This window comes from Macrobrachium nipponense, chromosome 46, assembly GCF_015104395.2.
Source record: "Macrobrachium nipponense isolate FS-2020 chromosome 46, ASM1510439v2, whole genome shotgun sequence".
NCBI classification, from domain to species: domain Eukaryota; kingdom Metazoa; phylum Arthropoda; class Malacostraca; order Decapoda; family Palaemonidae; genus Macrobrachium; species Macrobrachium nipponense.
In genome coordinates this window covers 27,228,537-27,236,036 of record NC_061106.1, presented here as the reverse complement: position 1 = coordinate 27,236,036, position 7,500 = coordinate 27,228,537, and the positions used below count along the sequence as shown (strand labels likewise).

General features: G+C 38.3%; 1 protein-coding gene across 1 annotated transcript in view; it reads right to left on the bottom strand.

Moving 5' to 3' along the window:
- LOC135214830 (protein bric-a-brac 1-like) overlaps window positions 1–7,500 on the bottom strand; it is a 324,285-nt gene that overhangs the window by 286,294 nt on the left and 30,491 nt on the right. The window lies entirely within an intron of this gene.

Genomic DNA, 7,500 nt, shown 5'->3' with positions numbered 1-7,500 from the left:
CCCTTTGAAAAGGGCTTCAAGTAGACCTGAAACTCTTTACTTCTCAGGTTTTTTGTTTCTGTAATAATTGCCAGACACAACCATTAATGAAATCTTATAGCGATTGTTACTTACGTCATGATTCCACTAATTCTGACTATCGGGTCGAAGTTAGGTATTCTGACGTAAGATGGACCAACGCGCATTCTTTGTGTGTGTGTGTTTGTGTATGTATGTTATTTATATAGTATATATATATATATATATATATATAATATATATATATATATATATATTTATTTCGCCTTAAGTCTTTTTCCATTATTCGAATTGGGCTTGCTAAGTGATTGCTTTTCTGTGCCCAGAAAGTCTTACGATTTGAGGGTGCAAGGCCCAAGTCAGTCCCTATCCAGGTTGTGACCTGTGACAGCGGACTTTCTCTTAGTGGCATTATTCAATGATGGGTTTATCATTCGCCATTTTCCTTAGATGGGTTAGCTTTCGATTCTCGACAAGTTCTTCGTAGCGAAAGAGAGAGAAAAAGAGAAATGCCTTGCTTAATGCATAATAAAAATGCTAATAGGTAACGTTGCTAATCAATACCATTTTAACTCGCTAAATAGCGCATCTGCGTATTGCTGACGTAAGCTAATTACGGATGTATAAATAGGGTTCAAGTAAACATGAATGTAACATACGATTTTACAAAAATTAAGTAAACCAACCCACACACTCACTCACACACACACGCACATAGCTAAGTACCGAAATCTTTAACAGGTGGGATGATTTCTTTAGTGATGTAAATGGATTAGTTATCAAAAGGTAAATTGATTCGCTCTTTGAAAATCGATGAATATGAATTCAGTCTCCGATCACCAAGATTTCGTAATTTTTTGTCGCAAAAGGGACGTTCACAATTACATTCTGAAGTTTCTATAATAAAATGTATCTTTCTTGTTTGTCCGCCATGGGTAGGGGCGGGGTAGGTGGGGGGATCGGGATGGTAGGGGAGACATGTCACATCCACCTTCCTCCTGCAAATCTGTTTGTCCGTCCCGAGTGGGGGACAGGTTAAGATAGGAGATCGGGATAGCAGGGGAGACAAGACGCGCGGCCAACTCCAGGTTCCAGCGCAACAAATGGAGCCACAAACGAACTTACTCCGAGTTCTTTGGCGGTGGTAAAAACGGGAGCCAAAATAAGAGTTGCCATTCTCAGCGAAATATTTCTTTTAGGTCACTTTTCACTATTCAGTTTGATTTGCAACCTGTTTTCATTTCTTGTTCTTTAAGGCAAATCGCGTGAAAAATGAAGGAATGGACAATTCGACAATGCAATTATATCAAAATAATTAAGAAAAATGCCAAATAAGACAAAAGGCCAAGTGACAGTAAGTGACGTCAGCGACCCAAAGGATTTGCTGCTCAGTTTCGTCTCTCGTCATATTTTCGTTCTTATTATTTCCACTTTAACCTACTTACATCGTACTTTGTCTTTCCATCCTTTTGGAATAAAGTTTCCTTAGCATCTCGAGAGATAAAAGGCCTTACACCAACACTCCCAAGCACACACGCATTGCGCCAAATGCCATATTTAGAATATTTCGCCCCTGTTTTCACGAACTGGCGTAACCCCCATTTTTAAATTTTTTTTTCGGAGTTTTCCAGCCAGAATGATTTGGTTCTTGATATTCTATTACATATCAAAACTTCAGCTGCCTGTGTTGTCACATATTATAACCAAATGTCCTCAAAAGATGAGCTCATTAGAGGCTCTGAATAATATAAAAGTCTTGGAAGCCTTTTTTTTCTGAATGGTGGGGCGAAATGGCTTATGCCAGTTCGCTAAACTAAGGACGATTTGTCTCCTCATCCTTTTGGAATAAAGTTCCCTTAGATCTCAGAGGGTATTCACGTGTGTTCAACAAAACAGCGGCTATTTTAGCCGCTGTTTGACCGAACAAGCGTGATCCACATCGCCGAGTGCCAAGAAAAGCTGAAGAAAGAGAGGCGCTGACGCATTCCGCTGAACTTTGAAAAATGACATTTCCTAATGAGGGGAGATGCTGCAGAATCGATTCGCGAAAGATGATGGTGGTGATGCTCTTCCTTCTCTTAGTCTAGACGTTGCGGTAGACGACAGAACTTGTGCCAGCATGAGAATCTTCTTTCTGCTTGCGTCATCCGTGCAACGTGTGACTCGGTAGAATGTCGGAACGTTCACAGTCTTCTTTCCGCATAATTTTTAACGGTAGAGAGCATTGCAGCCGAGCACACACGAATCCCCTTTTTACTATTTTTTTATAGTAGTATATTATTTATATATATATATTATATAGTATATATATATATATATATATATAGTATATATATATGTATATATATATATATATATATATATATATATATATATTTTACATATATAAAAATAAGTATTATATTATATATTTTATGTATATATTTATATAACTTTATTCCTTCCTAACAGCATTGCAAAATTATACTGCATAATTTACAAAAAATTAGAATAACGCCAATAAAACTTGTTAGACTTCACGCAAAATGCACAGAGACAAATGGGTAAATGTATAAAAAAAAAAAACTTTTAAAGCAAAGTGGAAGTGAATAAATTTCTCTGGAATGCTAAACAAATGCACCGCCTCATAACTGGTGAGGTCAAACAGATTGCTATAAAGGTTACAGTACTGATAGTCAGCTTTTGAATGCAGGAAATGAACGCTCCTATGAAACAGCGGGAGGAATTGACAGGGAATCACTTTCAAATATATGTGAGAGTTTAGTAGGTGCGAAAGGTTGCGCTATCGACCGAAATGGGCGATGCAGAAGAGTGCATTTATAAGTGCTAATTGCCTCTGCTACTACGTACTTCTATGAATAATAATAATGGCACATTGTTTCCAAATGACGATGGCATTCTCTTGACTGATTCTTTCATTTACTTCACAGTAGCATGCGCATAAATGGAAAGCATTAATGTCTGGTTTCATTCTTGGCTTCAGAGTCATTGCTACCCCAGGTCATTCGAAGTCAGTCAGCCATTAAATCCTCACCGGAGAGTGAATTCATGACAAGAATTTTGTGATTTAAACAGTCGTGACGATTTTTCAATATTGGCATTTCCAATACTTTCGCCAACACAGGTAAGGCAAGCGCGCTTGTGCGTGCGCGTGCTTGCAGATCGCTTTTGCTCTTCCCCCTTCACATTCTAATTTTCCAGCAAGAGTCAAAAATTATTGATGGCCGGATCAGAAGGAGGGAGATAGGGGGCCACAAAATCGGCCGGATGGAACTGACCTTCTCGTGACATTTCAAAACGATGAAAAACAAAGTTAGTCTGAGGTCTCTCTCTCTCTCTCTCTCTCTCTCTCTCTCTCTCTCTCTCTCTGTCGCTGGTGCTCGTTCGCTATTCCCTGCTAACAGCCAACCCCCGCTCCCTCACATCCACCCCCTTCCTCCCACTACCACCTACTATATCAGAAGTGCTACAAAACGTAGAAAGGTTGCTGGATTGTAGCACAAGTCACTCTCTTTCGCTCTTAAAATTGTCAGGGAAGGGCACCAGAGATGTTAAGTCTTTTTCAAACTGACCAGTAAAAACGGCAAAATGACAAAAATGGATAAGAGGAAGAAGAGCAGAAGGAAGACAAACTCAACTTATTGAGAAGGACAATAATCGTGCATGATCGTCGAAAATACATAAAGGTCCACTTGGCATTTAACTTGAGGAAAGACCTACGGAGATGGAATCGATGACTCAAAGTATAAGAGTATGTGTGATTGTGCGTGCGTGTGTGTGTGTGTGTGTGTGTGTGTGTTTATGGCAATATGCGCTATTGTATTTGCGTTGTTAGGTTGGTAGTTAAGCATAAATAAGTTACACGTACTGCCGACTCCGTACCGTACACTTGTGGTTTCACAAAATAAATACTGTATACCCTGTTAGACCAATTGTTTCGGCAGGTGTTTAGTGAGCAGCAGTTGGACAGTTGTGCTGTACACGGGCGATGCGGTGTGAGAATTTGCATTAAAAAGAATTAATCGCTTCTTGTGAGAATTGCATTTTGAAGAATTCATCGCCTGTCCATAACACGCATACTTAAAATCGTCTGCGAGCTTGCACAAGCGTGTGCAAAAGGAGTATCCTATAAGCTCGGCATTTTTCACTCCAGGCATCCTATCAATGCTCTGTTGATAATTCCATTGACTGCCCCATGTATCTGAAAAGCAGTTAAAAGTAAAAGTATTACCTATAAAGTTTCCCGTCTTTTGCACCTCCATGAACAATACATCATCCGCTATTTGTTTATTGAAAACAGAATCCGTTTTGCATAGAGTCGTTCCTTCTATAGAAGTCGATTCCTTACAACTGCATCAATCGTTTCTGTTGACATTTCAGATTATTCCGATAGCACCAGTTAAAGAAGAAAACTTCTTGGTGATTATTTTTCGATAATTTTCTTATAATTTCATGCATGTCAGACTACCCCACTCAACTTTTACCTCACCGCGGTTTAAACTGTTTCCAATATTTTACTCTGTGCGCAGTATTCACTCTTACAGGACATATCGACAATTTTCCATTGCATTCCAACATTTAGCTTCCCCTGACATTTTTCATTCAATCCATAACCACCCCCCACCCCCCTCCTCTTCTCTCTCTCTCTCTCTCTCTCTCACGGTTAATACGATGTGCGAACAATTTATCGTGTAATGTATAATAAAAGAAGGGTAAGACGGGCAAAATTAAAAGTCCAGGCTGAATAACTTGGGCTGACATAGAAGAGGGCACAACAGTGTCAGTGAAACTGTTCTGTGGAATAATAGGGAGAGCATCATACACGTCAGCCATTGGTTACTTGGACGGTCGGGACAATCCTCACCCCACTACGATAAAGGCATAAGATTCTCTTCTCTCTCTCTCTCTCTCTCTCTCTCTCTCTCTCTCTCTCTCTAACTTTTGCATCGAGACGCTTCTTTAATTCAGCACGTGCGAGAAGAATGGCATTAGACAAAAGGTCAATTGGCACTGAATGCCAAATTCTTCGTGTCTCCCTCCACAGGTCTATACTCCATTTCCCGAATCAAATAGCGTTAATAAGAGTAAGCGGTTGGGATATTAAAATGTATTAAAATGAAGACGTCTCTACGGGGGGTTGGTCACTGGAGCGAGATGTGACCATTACTAAATAATAATGAGATGGGGAGTTTCGTTCGTTGTTCGTTGTATTTCCATGGCGTCAGTCGCTTTACCTTCATTAGTATACCGGACAAACACCATTGTCGAAATCGATATGGTTAGATATCACAGACCTCCTCCTCCTCCTTCTGTCATCTCGGTTTCTTTCTCTCGCTGGATTTGGTAAGATGAAAACTCATTCAAGAAAAACAGCAACACGAATGTATGATATGGTCTCGAGTGAATCATATACACACGGAACAATGAACAGAATAGCCTTGAGTAAACAGAGAAGGGAGAACGTGAGAAAGAATGAAAAGCAAAATGGTTCATTTTCCATTTTTCTCTTGGACGACCCAAGTACAAACATCATAAAAATCCCGACGTCTCTCTCCCGTATGTTCTTCAGCTAAGGTGCGTTGCTACGGTAATCGCAAAAAGGCTTGAGAAATAACTCTTAACATTATCATTGCAGGTCGGTGATGAACTCCAGTCTGTTCGATTTTTTTATTATTATTTTTCTTTCTTTTACTTCATGAACGGGGTTTCTATGGTTACCAAGGGCTACTGCGAAAAAGACGTGCGTTAGATTTGTGATGAAATGGATATACATCTCTCTCTGGCAATTTTGCGTTTGCCTACTAACACGCATTTGGAGCACATGCTACCGCGCACAGACACAATATATATGATATATATATATATATATATATATATATAAGTAGATATATATATATTAATAAAAATATATATAATAATATATTTATCTATAACATTATATTTTATATATATTGATAATATAGTAATATATATTAATATTATATATCGATACATACATATATATTATATATATATATATATATATATATTTAATATTATATTATATTATATAATATATATTTCGTAGAAATAAATTCATTTCCTCTTTCAAAACCATATATATATATGAGACTTCGAAACTAGAGAGAAAAGACGAAAAGTTGAATATAGAAGGACAATTATCACCATGACAGGATATAACTAATTTACAAGAAACAACATTCCTTTAAAAAAATGAAGTTGATACATTTCCTGCAGAAGTAAAAATTGGTGTCAAGAAAATAGTTACACGCTAAACAGCTTATTCACACAGGTGTAACCTGCCCTTAGAATCCCGTTTATATAAGGGTTTTAGATTGTCATTAAACTGCCGTATATTAAAATGATCACAGTTTCAAATTAGAAAGGCGATTCGACGAACATCCCCTTAATGCGGTACTTACATCGAATGCTTTTAGTTGCACTAATAACGGTTAAACCGTGATCATTTCGTTGTTGCTCTCCAAGTCCTCTTTTTTTTTTTTCCACTTTTAAAAAACCAACAACTTGGCCACATTTATCACAAGGAATCTTATACAAAGTACATACAATGACCGTTACCCGTACGTCATACGAGACTGGTTGAGTGATATTTCTTGATGGCGGTCTTTCTTTCAAGGGGACAAACTGTGTGAGTTGTGTAAGTATTCATTTAAACGACAATCATTATTGTTCATGTGTACTGAAAAATCATCGTCTCTGATTTGTTCGATATTGGTTTTAGTACGTGTTATTTTGGGTTTTAGTAACAAGTCTTCTTCTTCTTCTTCTTCTTCTTCTTCTTCTTCACTTTTATCATCCTATTAGCCCTTGAAGTACGAACATCATCGCTCCCTATTACACATAATTCCCTCATTTTGTTTGGGTAACGAGAGGCGCCTATCCCCGGCTTTACTCTCTAGTGTCAACAGTAGCGTTTCGAGAAGATGAAAGACTTGCAGGTACCGGAGAAGAAAAACACGACCTTATCCACGTCCGTCCGGCACAGACCTTTGCGCGCTATCAGGAAATTACGAATGCTTAACTCTTCACGAATAAAAGACACTTAAGACCTAAAAAATATTAGGAGAACGAGCATTTTATTTTCTCCCTACTAAAGAATATTAGGACGACGGCAATTTATTTGTTCATAGAGAGACTAGGACTAAGCGAGATGTCATCAAGTTCATATGATTTCGAAGAGAGAAATATGAGTAAGTCAGAGATATTGTATACAGCCACAGAGAAAAACTATGAATTCGAAGAGAGAGAGAGAGAGAGAGAGAGAGAGAGAGATGCCGTTTGTAACAACAGGGAAAGAGGTGTAGTTTGAGAAGGCCGGATGTGTTTAAACAATAAGATAAGCGGGAAGGTTGAAAATAAATCACAGCATATAATACAAGTACAAGCCCTTAGTTAGCGATGTCGGTGCAAAAAAGGGCCAACACTAAAAGCATTGGAACAAAATGAAGATCAAATCCGTCA